The following is a 17,784-nucleotide window of genomic DNA, read 5'->3' on the forward strand; positions in this document are numbered from 1 at the left end:
TAATGCAAGACAGTGTTGAATTTCACTAGGAAACACCAGGATTTTTTTCATCAATCAGACTCACAAATATGGACAACAGAAAGAACAAAGCTGGTGAAGTGAGGTAAGACAATCGTTTCGGGAAATCAGCAGTATCTTTTTACAAGCCTTCAAACTGCACTGACTGATAACATGTCTATAAATACCTCCTGAAGATGCAGTCACAGATACACAGGAAGATAACTATACAAGGACACACACACAGTAACTTACAACAACATAAAACCGGAAACAACCGAACATCCAGCACTGGAGGAAAGTATGTGAATAAAGAAATTACAGCAAATTCATATGTTTTTTTTCATATGTTTAAATAATGATTTTTGGAGAATACTTAATGACACTGGAGATCACAAAATATAATGTTAGGTAAAAATGCTGGATATAAAATTATATATAAATATGATATAAATGTTGCTAAGCAAAAAGAGAATGGAAAAGAATATAGTTAAAAATCTTATGAAAGGGTGGGCAGAGAACTTAAAATTTTTTCATTACTTCTTTATAATATTGAGATATCTGACATTTCCAAAAGAAACGATATTTTTGTAATTAGAAAAATGTTAACTTAATGAACATTCTATAAATATCTCTCAGTCATATGAAAGCTTTACAAACACCTAATAAGAAAATGCTTATATTTTATTATTAAGTGCAAGATGTGTAAAACAATATGATCTTAGATAAAAATTCACATTAAAAAGACCAGAAAAATATACATCAAGATATTAATAGTGGTTGCTTTTTAATAGTGCCATTTATTGTGTGTAATATTTTTTCTATGTAAGTTTTCTATGATTGTCACATATCGCTTTCATGAGGAAAAATGGACATCAATATCACAATTACAGGACTGATACATCAAGAATATGCTACTATTAATGCTGACTGTCAACAACCATAAAAAGCTGCTCTACCATTAAGCTGTCCTTTTTTAAATTTCGGAAACCACTGGTATGTCTTCAGAGAATATCAGGAGGGTGTCCGGGAGGTGGGAACAAATACTACTTCCCAGCTGTCAAACTGTTTTCTCCACAAAGCAGCAGCTCTGCGAGGGCCACGCCAAAGCATGAGACTCTTGACAGTAGGATGTTGGCATTATTAGCAAAATGGCAAAGAAGACTGACAGACGATGGGTGGAAAATAGCCCAAAGAGGAAGGCAAGAGTTCATGTAAACAATAGAAGCATTAAGAAAGATTCAAGGAATCATTAGACCCAAAACAAATGATACGAAGGGTCCGAAAGCATTATGTGTATACCTGTGTTCACAGCAGCATTATTCGCAACAGCCAAAAGGGTTGATGCAACCCAAATATCCAATGGATGGATAAACAAAAATGTGGTCTAGTCACATAACAGAATGTTACTCAGCCTTAAAAATAAAGGAAATTCTGATACATGGTACAACATGGTTGAATCTTGAGGATATCATGCTAAGTGAAGTAAGCCAGTCACAAAAAGATACTGTATGAATCCACTTAAATGAGGTTCCCGGAATAATCAAATTCACAGAGACAGAAAGAACTGTGCTGGCCAGGGACTGAGGAGAAAGGGAGAATGGTGAGGTAGTGTTCAGTGGGAATGCAGTTTCAGTTCAGCAAGATGAAAGCGTTCTGGAGATGAGTAATGGTGATGGCTGTCCAGTAAGTACATGTACTTAATGCCATCGAACTGTAGACTTAGAGGTGGTTGGGACTTCCCTGGTGGTCCAGTGGTTAAGATTCTGGGCTTCCAATGTAGGGGGTGCGGGTTTGATCCCTGGTTGGGGAATTAAGATCCCACATGTCATGTGGTGTAGCCAAAAAGAGAAAATAATTAAGATCATAAATTTTACATCATATGCATTTTACCACAATTTAATAATGTGTGTATACATATATACCATTAAAGGAAAAAAGAAAGAGAGAACAGAATAAAGAATGCATTAGAGTTAGTATTCATAATTCTGAAGCATGCTTTTGATTTAAACTCAGTTTAAAGGATGTCAAGGGTGCAAGCATCAAAATAAAATAGATTTTATTTTTTTTTAGATCTTATTTCTGATATTAGATTTTTAAAATAGAGTTACAGAAGTCAGCTCAGTAACACAGAAGATCAAAAGTAAAAACAAGAAGGGACATTATGTCTAACTTGAAAAGAACATACCACACCTCTCTGTGGTTCTTTGAGACCCTTTCATTATAGCCAGCTTGAAAAATTCCCCACGACTAGGAAAGAACCTGCAAACCCAAGAAACAAGATGACATTTTCCCATCAGCTAACAGGAAAAAAATGTAACTATGAGGGAAACCCTGAGTCTCCCAAAATGTACTCTATCCTTACTGTGCCCCACTATCAGAGAATCAAAGAATTCTGGAGCTGGACAAAGGCTCTCAGGTGGAGCTGCTCCAGGGCCACAGACAGCCGCAGAGCTTGTCAGCTTGTCCAGGCTCACTCAGTGATGCTTGATTTAAAGACAAACCCCTGGAGCATAGTTATGTTTTGTTTGTCATGTTCTGTTTTTCAATTGGCATGTTTCATATTTTATAGGCAGCTTACTAAAGCTAAGAAATAGAGCATATCTGGAATATTCTTTTTACAAGTCATTTGATTAATTCCATTCAAAAAATATTTATTGAATACACAGTACATGGGATTCCTTGGTCGCTCCTTGGTAAATGATCTGCTTCCAGTGCAGGAGGCGTGGTGATGAGGGTTTGATCCCTGGGTGGGGAAGACCCCCTGGAGGAGGGCATGGCAACCCACTCCAGTATTCTTGCCTGGAGAATTCCACAGACAAAGGAGCCTGGCAGACTACAGTCCATGGGGTTGCTCAATTGCGTCTGACTCTTTGCGACCCCATAGGCTAAACAGTCCATGGAATTCTACAGGTCAGAATACTGGAGTGGGTAGTGACTTAGCACATAGCCACACATGCACAGTACGTACCATACACTATATACCAGGCATGGGCTAAGCACTGAATGGGGAACTGGATGCCATCATCCTTCCTTCACCAAACCGGCAGTTACAATTTAAAGAAGGACGGGAAGCTACTGGCACACATCAGTGGGGGCTCCAATCCGGTCTAGAGAGCTCAAGAATGGAAACCTATATGAAGTGACATTTTTAGTAATAGTAGTAGTCATTAGTGGGCTTCCCTTGTGGCTCAGCTGGTAAAGAATCTGCCTGCAATGTGGGAGACCTGGGTTCAATTTCTGGGTTGGGAAGATCCCCTGGAAAAGGGAAAGGCTACCCACTCCAGTACTCTGGCCTGGAGAATTCCATGGACTGTTTAGTCCATGGGGTCACAAAGAGTCGGGCACAAGTGAGCGACTTTCACTCCAGTAGTCATTAGTATTATTGCCACAAGATTGACTGGCTACTACTATGAATCAGATTGGGTTTTAAATACATTCTCCAGGCACAAATTAATTTAATCTTTACTATAATCTTACAAGAGGATGAGATGGTTGGATGGCATCACCGACTCGACGGACATGGGTTTGGGTGAACTCTGAGAGTTGGTGATGGACAGGGAGGCCTGGCGTGCTGCCGTTCATGGGGTCGCAGAGTCGGACACGACTGAGCGACTGAACTGATAATCTTACAAAGTCAGATTTGAAAGATGAGAAAACTAAGGTACTGAGAGGTCACCCAGCTCTTCTATAGTAGAATCAGACCAGACTGTACCTCTGTTCAGAATGTGCTCTGAGGTGAACCCAAACGAATATAAGACAGGGATGAAACTTAAGGATCAGAACACCTGGCAGAGAGCAGAGCTCTCTGAATAAGCAGCAGTGGGGTGGGGGAGGGCATGGGTAAATAGAGTAATGCTCCCCATTACAGGTGGGAGCAGCTGCCCCTGGGAGGCATGAGCAGGTGAGTGGGGGAGGTTGGAGGGGTGGGAGGAATATGCAGCGATGATCAGGAACCTTGGAGGGCAGAGGTGAGGAACGTCTGGGCAGGCAGGATTCTCATTAAGTTCTGCTGCGCTGAGGGGGAAATGAGCCTCTTTTGCACCGCACCCCCCCCCAAGCCGTGGGTTTCAGTGGTTGATGACTTGCTTACACGCAGAGTGAGAACACATGCTCTCCAGGACCTAATCAAGTTGGGTACAGGGTATCACAGCAACAGGTGAGAGCTGAGAGCCAAGCGACACGATGAGCTTGTTTTTCAGAAGCATCGCTCTGAATGCAGTCGGGAGAACGGATTGCGGCAGAATATCGGCAGCAAGCAGAGGGATGCCAGAGACAAGAGTTTAGGGCAAAGACGATGGTAACCAAGAAGGACACACTGGAGAAAGAGTAGATGGGTTTGACAAGGTCGAGATGCAGATTTTTGACCAGATTCGGTTTCTTTGTGGATCTGGAAGATGAGGTGAGAGAAGGGTCAGTAAGGCACAGGTTTCAGGTTTAGGTGACTGGGATCAGTCTGGAATCCACTGGCTATGAGGTGCTAGTAAGATATTGAGTAGGAAGGTCCAGCTGGCATCTGGACACAAAGCATGGAGCTTAGAGATAAACAGAAAGAACCTGTGAAGGGAGGCAAGGAAGAGAAAAAGCTAGAGGGGCAGGTCAGGCCAGCGAGGCAAAGACATCAAAACAGGTCACAGCAGATACAAATCTAAATTTATCTGGCAAATGCGGCAATGGAAGATAGGAAGACAACTATCACTCTGGCCAGTGCGAGACCAGCTTGGTCACAGGTGCAAAAGCCAGACTGTAGGAGCCTGAGGAGGGGGCCTGCATTGCAGGCAGATTCTTTACCAGCTGAGCCACAAGGGAAGCCCAAGAATACTGGAGTGTGTAACCTATCCCTTCTCCAGGGAATATTCCCGACCCAGGAATCGAACCAGGGTCTCCCGCATTACATGTGGATTCTTTACCAGCTGAGTCACAAGGAAAGCCCAAGAATACTGGAGTGGATAGCCTATCCCTTCTCCAGCAGATCTTCCCAACCCAGGAATCAAACCGGGGTCTCCTGCATTGCAGGCAGATTCTTTACCAACTGAGCTACCAGGGGAGCCCTGAGGAGGCGGGCAGGGCTGAGGCAGCAAATTCACCCTGCTCTTCCAAGAAGCTAGGCCCTGGCAGGAGACGTGAGTGGAGAAGTAACCCAAAGGGAAGGCGATCCTGAAGGCCGCTGGGTTTTGTGTTTGGTTTTCGGTTGGTGAGCCTTGAGTGGGTTTACGTGTTCATGGGAGAAAATCAGTGGAGGATGGCAGGTGAAGGTCAGAGAGAGAAAAAAGTCTCTGAGGAGGTGAGAGGGGATGGGGGTCAGAGCCTGGACACGGGTGGGCTCCTCCTCCACTAGGGCAGGAGGCAAGGAAAACAAGACAGGTGTAGATGCAGCGTGCTGACTGGGGCCACAGCCTGAGCTCACTCACCTTCTGGTGTCTATTTTCTCTGTGCGTAGGAGGGTGGCCGCCACAGAGGCTGAGCAGTGAGAACGAGCCCCAGGAGAGAGCGCTGCCGGGAGACCAGAGTGGCCAGGACGGCAGGGAGCAGCCTCGGTCAGTGGAAGGTGACCTCCCAGACGCCAGCTCATGACGGCCACATGCCACTGCACCGCGCCTCTGTGGCAGTTACCAAACAACACCGGGAACATAAACAAAAACCCTGATGACGCAGAACAGACCTCATGGGAAGTCCACTTCAGGACAGTCAGGTCGGGTAAGTCAGCTGGAATCCCACCAGCCTCCTTAGGCCTCGACCACACAGGGTGTCACGAAGACAGATGCTTCCACAGGGTATGACGGCCTTGCCGGTTACAACGTGTGGAAAGCTCACACTTCAGTCTACAGTCAAACTCGGTTTGTATGTGTAACCAAAACAGTGTTATTTCAACCCTATTAATAGTGCGCTGACAACCTGTGTGTGTGGCCTGAGTTGGCTTATGCCTTCAGGCCTAGGCCATGCTGCTAAATGGGCCCCTGGATTGCAGTGAGGGTCCCGCGTGTCCCGCCTTCCTGAGTCATGCTGGGAAACACGGGTGAGAAGACAGTCCTGTCACAGTCGCTTCTCCTAGACACAGCTCCAGTTCCTGCTCTGGCCAGGAAATTGCTTGAGAAAGCAAAAACAGGGGCCAGGAGCTGAGCACAACTGTACAAGTCCAAACACAGGCTAGGGAAGGTATTTCAAGTGAACGACTGTGTGTTTTGCTTAAGCTCAGAGCAAAGTGGCAGGAGAGGAAGATGCAAGCTCAAAAGAGTACCTTTCCTTGTAAAGTACTTTTGCAGTGACAAAAGTCATTCTAGCAATTAATATCAAGCATCTCTTGTATTTCCAAGGCATACACCTCCCAAAGAGCTCAAAAGAAAAACAAAAAAAAAAAACCTTTAATTCAGCATCCTTTTTGGAGAGAAGGGAAATTAACAGTAAAATCTGATCAGTTGAATCAACTGGGGAGTTTGCTATCAATAGTGAGATGTCTGAACCCTAGGACAGTGATACACTTTTGCTTTTTTAGTTTGTTCTTTTAAAAAAGATTTCCTTTCCTCGTGTGACTGTATCATCAAAGTAGTGTAATATTAAATAGCACCAGCCAACAGTTCCATGGTGCTCACTCTGACTCGGGCACAGCTCCAAGTCTCCTGACTTCTTTGAACGTGAGGCAGGCATTCTCACCCTGCCAGTTTTAGGTAGAGGCACAGAGGGGCTGACTCCTTCACCCGTGGGGGCCAGCAGAGCTGGTGTCTCAACCCAGGCTGCAGCATCAGAGTCCTGCACTCAACCACTGACCTGGGCTGCCAAACCATGATAACACGAACTCTAAAACTCTACAAATTCAGGGTGTTAAAAAGAGATAATCAGCATTTATTCTATCCCTCTAATAGAGTAATGTCGCTGTGTTGTTTCCTACTCTATTCATCCCTCAGTTTTCAAATCAAAGACTCTCTTATATTTATATTCAAATAAAAACTCTAAGCGAAACTGTTTATGAAAACCTTTCCAAGTAGAGATTCTATGCACAGAGAAGACTTTAAAAGTCAGCAGATCTATTTTTGCATACAATATGTACAAGCCAGCAAAACAATTTTTTTAAACAAGTTTCTTTACATTACAAAGAATTTTCTTCTTAAGAGTAGTTATTTTTTTTGTCTGACCCCACACTTAATTATACTGAGTCCCAAATCAGTCATTTTGAATCAATGCATCTCCCAGTTTTCAAATAAGAAAACTGAAGTTCAAATATCTCATTCTCTTTGAAGTTGCCCGCAGGCTTAGGTTGGATTGCACAGATTTGATGGTGTACTTCTGTAGAGATGAGAACCTGATCTTCAGTGTGGGAGTGCTGCAACTTCTAGAAACCTCAGCAAGCTTCATTTTATAAAACAAGCAAAAAACGGCCCCGAAAATGGCTCCCACAGAGTTTCTGTCAGTGACCTCTGATGCGAACGCTCCATGATATGTAAGTTCAAGACCGCCAATCACTTGAGGCTTATTAAGCTTGACTGGTGTGAACTGTTATTGCCTAGACTTAAGTGCATGTCACATGGTGTCGGCACAAACATTCTTCAGGGCTCCTTTGAAACAGACCCACACTTACATGGATAACCAATTTTCAGTAAAGGTGCCAAGGCAATTTAATGAGCAAAAGGAAGTCCTTGACAACAAATCACGTTGGAACGACTGGGAAACAGACGCAAAAGGACGAGCCTAACCGCTACTTTACCTGATTAAACAAAAATTAATCTGAGATGGATCATAGCCCAAAGGATAAAAGCTAAAACTATAAGGCTTCTAAAAAGAAAACACAGAAGGATATCTTTATAGTCTTGGAGAGGCAGATTACTTAGGAAACAAAAAGTACTGATAATACATGGGGAAATTTGATTAATTAAGTTACTTCAAAATTAAAACCTTCTGCTCATCAAAAGATATTTACAAGAAAATGAAAGGTAAAATACAGATTGGGAGAATATATATGCATTACAAGTTTCTGACCAAAGAATTTTATTAGGAGTATAACATAGGAAAAAAACTCCTACCTATCAATAATATAAAAAATTCAATTTTGAAATGGCCAAAGGAAAAACAAAAACAGCTAAGAGATAGAACAGATACTTCAAACAGGAAGGTATACAAATGGCCAATAAGATGAGAGATCTTGATGAGAGATCACATCTATACACAACTACTAGAAAAACCACAGCTTTGACAAGACAGACCTTTGTCGGCAAAGTAATGTCTCTGCTTTTTATTTTTTTATGTCTCTGCTTTTTAATATGCTGTCTAGGCTGGTCATAGCTTTTCTTCCAAGGAGCAAACGTCTCTTAATTTCATGGCTGCAGTCACCATCTGCAATGATTTTGGAGTCCAAAAAAATAAAAGTCTGTCACTGCTTCCATCGTTTCCCCATCTATTTGCCACGAAATGGTGAGACTGGATGCATGATCTTAGTATGGATGTGAGAGCTGGACTACAAAGAAAGCTGAGCGCCAAAAAATTCATGCTTTTGAACTGTGGTGTTGGAGAAGACTCTTGAGAGTCCCTTGGACTGCAAGGAGATCAAACCAGTCCAGTCCTAAAGGAAATCAGTCCTGAATGTTCATTGGAAGGACTGCTGCTGAAGCTTAAACTCCAATACTTTGGCCACCTGATGCAAAGAACTGACTCACTGGAAAAGACCCTGATGCTGGGAAAGATTGAAGGTTGGAGGAGAAGGGGACGACAGAGGATGAGGCGGTTGGATGGCATCACCAACTCAATGGACATGAGTTTGAGCAAGTTCTGGGAGTTGGTGATGGACAGGGAAGCCTGGTGTGCTGCAGTCCATCGAGTAACAAAGAGCTGGACATGACTGAGTGACTGAACTGAACTAACCACTTGCTCTACAGTAGAATGGCTGCTGCTGCTAAGTCACTTCAGTTGTGTCCGACTCTGTGCAACCCCACAGACAGCAGCCCACCAGGCTCCCCCGTCCCTGGGATTCTCCAGGCAAGAACACTGGAGTGGGTTGCCATTTCCTTCTCCAGTGCATGAAAGTAAGAAGTGAAAGTGAAGTTGCTCAGTCATATCAGACTCCCAGCGACCCCATGGACTGCAGTCTACCAGGTTCCTCCGTTCATGGGATTTTCCAGGCAAGCGTACTGGAGTGGCTTGCCGTTGCCTTCTCCATTAGAAAAACCAATAGTGGTAACTGTTGGGGCTTCCCAGGAGGCTCAGTGGTAAAGAAGGTGCCTGCCAATGCAGGAGACCCAGGTTCGATCCCTGGGTCGGGAAGATCTCCTTGAGAAGAAATGGCAACCCACGCCAGTGTTCTTTCCTGGAGAATTCCCTGGAGAGAGGAGCCAGGCAGGCGAGAGTCCACGGGGTTGCAAAGAGTCAGCCAGGACTGAGCACACATGCACACAGACAACTGTTAAGAAGGAACTGGAGGGCCTGGAACTCTCATCTACTGCTGGCTGGAGTATAACATGGTATAATTATTTGAAAATTATCTGGAAGTTTCTTATAAATGTAAACATGTATCTGCTGTCTGGTTCAGCAACTAAAACTGATATTCAAATAGGAATGAGACTGAGAAAAAGAGAGCTGCTTCATGGTATCTTAATATCCGTAACAGCCAAAAAGGAAAAAACAATCCAAATGTCCATCACCAGGAGAACTGGACCAAAGATTTGGGTCTATTCATACAAGAGAATACTCCCCAGCATGGGAGGAGGAAGAATGAACGAGGATACACCCAACAATATGAAACTGCTGCGTGAGGGAAGTCAGGCACGAACAAGTACATGCTCTGTGATTCCATTCAGATGAAGTTCAAGAACAGGAAAAGAAGCAGTGGTATATAAATCAGAAAGTGTTTGCCAATGGTGGTGGAGATTGATTGGACTGGGCAGAAGAAACCCTAGGTGAAGACATGTTCTACATGTTAACGAGCGTCGAGCTACGTCGAGTGTACTTAACATCAGAGCATTGCACCATGGCTGTCCCATTTCTGTGGAACCATCCACACAGTCCTCTAGAGGAAAAGATAAAACTTGCTTGTTCTTCTCTCATCCAATAGTAGCAGTCAACTGATACGCCGTGTCCCAGAACCAGTGTGATGGTGCCCTAAATTCTCCGAGTGTCCTTTTTCAGGTCCATCATTTCTCAGTAGACAACTGACAAGCAACACTCAACATACTCCTCCCCCTCCAGCAGGTTACAGGAAGAGATGGGAGCAAGTGAATTTGGACAGAAGGGCACCTGGAATAAGCTGATGATCCATCTGTTCTGGCTAGTAACAGAAATATACTACAAACATGTTCTTGGGGCTGGCATCCTTGGAGCTCAGGACACTTCAGCATTCTCCACATCTGCTTCCGGGGCATGGCCTCAGAGGGCCTGTTCTTTGATCTAGAACTATCCAGAAGGCTCTAAATTGGTAAACGACTTACAGAATACAGAGGTCAGATACCAGGGGATCTTTACTATCCTCAATTACCTCTAAGCCATTACCAAAAAAAAAAAAGAAAAAAAAAAACCATACAAACAAAATGAATATGCAACAGTACTACTGGTAGGGCTTCCCTGGTGGCTCATTCATAAAGAATCTGCCTGCCAATGCGGGAGATATGGGTTCAGTCCCTGGGTTGGGAAGATCCCCTGATGGAAGGGATGGCCACCTACTCCAGTCTTCTTGCCTGGAGAATCCCACGGACAGAGGAACCTGACGAGCTACAGTCCATGGGGTCACAGAGAGTTGGACAAGACTGAAGCGACTTAGCTCACAGGCATAGTGGATTTACAGTGTTGTGTTAGTTTCAGGGGTACAGCAAAGGGAATCAGTTATACATATACATATATCCACTCTTTGTTAGATTCTTTTCTCATATAGGTCATTACAGGGTATTAAGTAGAGTTCCCTGTGCTATACTGGAGGTCCTTATTAGTTAATCTATTTTATATAGATTTATTTATTTATTTATTTTATTTATTTAATTATTAATTTATTTCTTCCGGCCAAGTTACTTTGAGGGTTAGTTTTCCCAAACTCCAGCACCCACTGCAGTTGTTACTGTGACCTCATTTAAACTTTCTCCTGGCTAACTGCATTTCTGATTTAATTCTTCAGATGTGCTTCTGACAAATGAACAAATGAAAGGATTTCTCATTTGTTATGGACTCAGTTTGTCTCTCCTGCCTCAATATATATGTTGAAATATTGATTTGGTGGTGTTAGGAGGTGGGTCTTTGGGGAGGTTGTTAAATCACGGAGTGTTTTAATCACTCATGAATGGGATTAGTGCTCTTATAAAGGGAGACTCCAGAGAGCTCTCTCACCCGCTTCAACTTTGTGAGGACATGGCGAGAAAGCAGCTTTCTATAAACCAGCCCCCAGAACTGTGAGGGATAAATTTCTGTTGTTTATAAGCCAGCCAATCTATGGTACTTTATTATAGCAGCCCAAACTAAGATACTATTTCAAAATGGTGGTCAGGACACATGAAAGATACCATTAGAGTTATTAAAAATAAGTATACATACTCACCACAATTAAAAGACTATCATGGGCCTGAGAGATTTCAACAAACATCTGGAAGCCATAAAATATCAAAGTACTGACTGATGAAGCTAAGTAGATGCAGCTCATAGCCCCAGAGGTTCTCTGAGACGGCTGCTACTGAGGAAGGAGATAACCCAGTGAAACCTCAAGGAGGCTCTAGACTCAGAAAAAGCAAGTGCGATATGGGCCAGAGATGATAAAAGGGGTAGAAAGAAGATTAACTGAGAAGTCAAAGCATCAACAAGTGCTACTTCCATACCTAATTCCTGTCTATATAACAAACAACAAACCTCATAGGTACCCCTGGGCAAAAACTAAAACTTAAAAAAGGGACACGGTTCTCTAAAGAAATGAAACACAATGTCTAGTGAGAACTAAACAGCCAATGTGATTCTGAAAACCCCCAAGTCAAGTCCTCTTCACTCTGATGCTTAGCAACTCTCCACGCAAGGGCTGGCTGCCACCAGAGGGAAGCAAGATGCACCCAACAGACAGAGCCCTGGCAGCCTTAAGGCCATCTCATCTTTAGATGAGTGAAAAGTTAAGGATAAATACACACTTAAAGAAAGCCTGCAACAGGAAAGTGGAAAACCAAGATAAACAACAAGACACCGGAAGAAACAGAAAATTCAAAGCAGTAAAGATATTTCACCAAGAACCCTCAAAACAACTTTTATTAGTGTCCCTAAAAACTATTTGAGAAGCAAAAAAAATAACCATGGGCTTCCCCGGTGGCTCAGTGTTAAAGAATCTACCTGCCAGTGCAGGAGATGCAAGAGACACAGGTTCGATCCCTGGTTAGGAAGATCCTCTGGAGGAGCAAATGGCAACCCACTCCAGTATTCTTGCCTGGAGAGTCCCATGGACAGAGGAGCCTGGTGGGCTACAGTTTGTGGGGCCACAGAGTTAGACATGACTGAGCATGTGCATAATCATATCCATGCAAGAAAAAAAAAAAAACACCCAAAAAATGCACAAGAAATAGCAATCCAAAAAAAAGAAAGTCTACAGAATTAAAAACATGACCCCAAACAGGCATCAGTGAGCGTTGCAGGCAGGTGCCTAGACACCCTGACCTCACAGCTGTGACTCCGATAACATAATCCTGTGACACAGACAATGCCTTCTTACATAAAATATGCTGTAAATTTACAGCCAGAAGTTTAAAATGGCACATATAAAACATGTTGCTGGAAAGATGGTGACACAAAGCCTCATTTTTCAAGAAAATTGAGTCTGTTTTTAACTCCTGGGTGAGTTTGCAAGATTATCTATGAGCTTCTCTCCATATCTGTCTGTCCTTTCCTACAGAAAGGGAGAAACCAAAGATGATGTTTTTAGAGTGACATAATAAAAACTCCAGGAAAGTATTAATAAGAACTAGCTTAATGTGAAGACTTCAAAATATGAAAACATATTAATGTAGAACATGTGACATCATCCCTAGAGATCTTCACATAGAAGACAAGTATCCCTCACATCTGGGTGCTTTGCTGTCCCTCCTGGAACTAGAGAGAGGGACTGGATCACTGGTTCAAAACGCTACTAGTCCAAAAGCTTTCTTTTTATAACCAAAAATTCTGCTCTATTTATATTCACTATTCTGAAATACAACTCATTGATAAACATTACCTAGTATACATATATTTCTAAAACATCAATATAATACCCTGAATGTAGTATGAAGGAGAACCTAAAAGAAAAGCAATTTATAATAAAAACACTACATATTTCAGTAAGTAAATAATTTTCAGGTCTCATTAACTATATAATGAAATAGATGATTACCACTTACTTATAAAGAACACTCGGATTAAGAGAAGTCAAATCATACGCTTTCTTTAACAGTACAGGAAAATAGGAGAGGCAGAGGTGGACACCAGAATGAAAATAAGTATATCCTGTGTATACTAAAAGTATGCAAAAGTCATCTTATATTTTTATATAAAATGGATTTAGGTCTAAGTTCAGACAATTACAAACTAACTTTCACTGCATGAATTATCCAACAGGGGAACTGAAACTGATGTGGGATACAAGGTAATTCTTTCTGTCTTTTCCACTGCACTGTGGAACATTTAAAATCTCTGATCCCCACCCATTCAATGCCGTTCACTGTAGAACCAACTGCTAAGTCACTTCAGTCGTGTCCGACTCTGTGTGACCCCATAGACGGCAGCCCATCAGGCTCCCCCGTCCCTGGGATTCTCCAGGCAAGAACACTGGAGTGGGTTGCCATTTCCTTCTCCAATGCATGAAAGTGAAAAGTGAAAGTAAAGTTGCTCAGTCGTGTCCGACTCTTAGCGACCCCATGGACCGCAGCCCACCAGGCTCCTCCGTCCATGGGATTTTCCAGGCAAGAGTTCTGGAGTGGGGGGTGCCATTGCCTTCGCGTAAAACCACACACAGTACCAAATTCCTACTATGTCCTCTAGGGGGCAGCACTGTTCCCACAAGAACCCCTGGCTGATGACCTATGGGAGTTTCCCTCTAGCCTTCATATTCTACCACGGAGAATTAAATCCTGAAGAACAAAATCAGCAACACACTTCACACTTAAGAAAAATGAAATTAGTTTAAGCTTAAGCCATTAACTGTAGCCATATTCAACATTATTTCCTCTTTTCGAATTCAAGATAATTGGTTACTCCATTATCTCTGTGATATTGTGGTATCTCTGTGATATTTATTTAGATAGCACAAAGTGATACTGACTCTGGGATTTTTAGCATTCAAATCTAGTTAATGATGAGAACAGAGTTTTCCATAGAACTCTACAACTCTCATTTCCTCAAAACAAGAATTAATGCATTCTTTCATATGTGGTCATTACAGGAAGGAGGGGGGAGCCATTTACTGTAAATGCCTTTCTGATGCAATTCTACCACCTCTTTCAAAGAGAGAATTCATCCAAGAAGTCTTAGTCACTTCTTCAAGAAAAATGCCACTGCACTGAATGTACACAGCCTGGACCCCCGCCTGGGGAGAGAGGAGGAGCTCGTGCCACCGGAGAAAGCACGGGGAGCGGCAGGGGAGAGGTCTCAGGGCCCCTTCCTCAGAACAGATTAAGTGGCATGCCTCAAAATTTGACCTTTGACATAAGGGAAAATCTGATATATTTTTAACATCATCGTTTCATAAATCATATGCAAACACCGATTTTCCCCGCCCAACTTTTAAAGCACACTTCCTTAAAAAAAAAAGAGAGAGAGCCTTCAGTTCTGAACCAGGGACCTATGTGTAATTTGTATCTTAGCAACTATAGTTATTTTACTTTAAAAATTTCATGCACAGAAAGAAAAATGGAATCCTATGCTTTAATATTTGAAAATGAAACTACAATTTGAAGAGGGTGGATTTCACATCAAAGGGATGCTGATATACAAGGTAATACTATAAAGCAACCCAGAGGGAAAAACTTCAGACAAATAGTTCTGAGCTCTTCCCAAACAAAGGACTAAAAAAAAATTTCTAAAATCTCAAATCCACCCAAAGGAAAAAAAAAAAAGAATGATTTATCCATTTAACCCTTACCTGGATTCCCATTAATTCTTCTAACAGCCAGATGCACTTTCTTGCCACTACGGAGGAGTCGATGCAAAGAACAAAGCCCAGAAGTCACCCACGACTCAAGGCTGTTTTTGCTGCTGGAGCCCGAAATCCCCTTGATGAATGAAACTGCACATCATAATATACACGTTCTGAGTAAGCTATTGGCTAAGCGAAGGTAACGCGTGTGGAAGTCTGATTTGCCACCTTCAGGGCATGCCTCTCGTATCCCATCTCAGAAAGACAAAAGACACACCACGTCCGAGTGAGTAAAAACTAGACAGGGTTCGTTTTTTTCTCTAGCATTCTCCCTAACGCTTCGGAAACCACGAGGAGAACAAACCACAGTAAGAAAAGGACTCCCTCATCGGGCAAAGTCAATGAAGGAGGAACTTTGTCGACGCTGCAATTTACAAGTAAATCTCACACCACTGCCAAAGTTTTTTTGTGTTATGTGGCTGCCTAAGAGTTATACAGAAGTACAGGCACAGTACCCATGTTTTTAAGCCAAGAATTCCAAGCCATGGTTTCCGGGCTCAGAATTACCAAGGAAGAGTGGTAAAAATTCTCAAAAGAAATTTAGATTTCATGCTACACTGATGATCAACTAAGAAATTAAAACCAAGAATAATGGAGCAGTAGTGTAACTGATCTTCTTAGAACTAGGGGTTTTCAACACGCAGCTCTTGGACCATGTGTATCAAGATAACCTAAGGTTGACTCAGTCTATGGGGTGGAGCCCAACGATCTGCATGATAACAAGCATTCCAGGTTACTTCTAAATCCTTTCAAGTTACCAGATCAGTTTTTTCCCGTCAGTGGAACAGTTGATTACAGCTGCTGCTATCTTCCTTAACATTCAGTTATTTTGTCTCTGACTCCTGCTGAAGTAAGCGGCAGTAGTCACACTGAGGCTGCCTCAGTCGTGAGGCTTTAATTCCAAGGGAGAGGAGAGCCTGACTGGGTTCACCTGGCCTTTCCTCCCGCCACCTCTCTTTGAGAGACAAAAGCTTGAGCTGCAGAAGCTGAGACACTCAGTACTTGATGCCGAATGTGAACATTACGTTCAAAGATGCTACCACTGGAAAACAGAAAAACACACTGCTAAAATCTGACTGCTCATGATGTTCCAGGTACCCCACAGACAGTTTTCTGTGCCACGGGAGTCTCACCAAAGACAAAAATAAACAAAAAAAGCCCTTCATCACAAGTGCATGAACACACAAACTTGGAGTCCACGTCTAATGGTAGTCTAATGGTAGGGATCGGCCAGCAGTGGATTCTCTATGGTAGACTTCACGTTGGCCCTGTGTGCCCACCTCCACACTTCATTATCTGCTAAACATAAAAGATTTTTTAAAAAGAAGAAAACACTGTCAGATGCATTTAAAATGGTATCATATTTTATTTCTTATTTCCATATTTCTTATTCTTGGTTCATTCTTTATCCAGTGAAACACTATGTGAACTTCCGGAAAACTCAGAGTCCTTTTCCATCACCTGCTCTCCATTTTAAGCTGTCAGTTCACTTCAGTGCAAAGTGCTGGGCAGAGGGGAGAGGCACCATCATTATAAATGGACATAATTTTATAATGGACATAAAAATGTTATTTGAACACCACCAACCAGGATGTATACTATGTTTTACTAAATAAAAAAGGTTTTACCTGTTCCTCCAATATGCAAAGATTTTCTAAGAAAGCTTTCTGGATGAGGGGAGCTCAACTGAGAAAACAGTATGTCTATGAACAAGCTTTTCCATGTACTCCCCCACTGCGTCTCAGGATGACTACACACTCTGACACCCTAACACAGACAGAGTTGTAGGGAAGCTGACTTTAGAGCTTTAATTTTTACTATGAGCTGATCTAGTGTATTTGGTGTTGTATTCCAACTATTTCGCCAAAAACAGGTAAAATTTGTATCTATCGGGGCAGGAGTTCTCAAACTTGCATGTTGCTGTTGGAAGCCCTCCCCCCAATGAAATCTTAGGTGAAAGCCCACTACAGGCACCAGATGAAAGCAGGCATCCTCGTTGATGTGGTGGGCTACAGGATGCGAGCCCTCCCGACCTGGGCCGGCTGACTCATCTCACCCCTCCAGGTGGCTACTGAGGCGACACTGCCAAACCCCAAGGGTGCTGTTTTATCTTTTCTCAGATCTTAATGATTTTTTTAATGTATACTTTATCATTTTATTCTATGCATGCCTGTATCTCTCAAAGGGAGTTATATACAAAAATTGTTAAAAACGGTGTCAAGTCCTGCTTAAAATGCTGAGGACTACCTGAAGCTTAGGAATTCTATTGCATATTTGGTTTTTGTGGACCCTAACAGAAAAATTATAATCTCTATTGGTTTCTCTACTGGCAACGGTAAGCATTATTTGCAAGTTCAAGGCCATTTTAAACACAAAACTGTGTCAGGATAATCTAGTGAGACCACACTCATGATGTATTACTTCACTTTCACAGTGGCCTTTAGCTTGCTACCTATGGTATGGTAAATTGCAGACTATATACTAAAACTCTAGCAAAAGAAAAGTATTACCCTGAGATTAAAAATGAGGAATGAATTTAAAGAGTTGTTAGGTAGCCATTATTTTAAAAAGTATAATATTAACATCAGGTCAGCAGAGGGCACAGTTTGAAATGACTTCGTGAAAATCCAATATCACTAAAATTCTACCATCAGGAAAATGTACTAGCCCTTTCTCTTTAA

The 17,784-nt window shown here is 42.4% G+C and overlaps 1 long non-coding RNA gene across 1 annotated transcript in view; it reads right to left on the reverse strand.

The window, feature by feature from the left end:
* Positions 1 to 2,826, reverse strand: part of LOC122674031 — a 57,629-nt gene extending 54,803 nt beyond the window's left edge. Inside the window, exon 1 of the long non-coding RNA XR_006334874.1 lies at positions 2,191 to 2,826. This is a non-coding gene — a long non-coding RNA (uncharacterized LOC122674031). The remainder of the gene's footprint in view (positions 1 to 2,190) is intronic.
* Positions 2,827 to 17,784: the final 14,958 nt, after the last annotated feature.

Source organism: Cervus elaphus, chromosome 18 (assembly GCF_910594005.1).
Source record: "Cervus elaphus chromosome 18, mCerEla1.1, whole genome shotgun sequence".
NCBI lineage: Eukaryota > Metazoa > Chordata > Mammalia > Artiodactyla > Cervidae > Cervus > Cervus elaphus.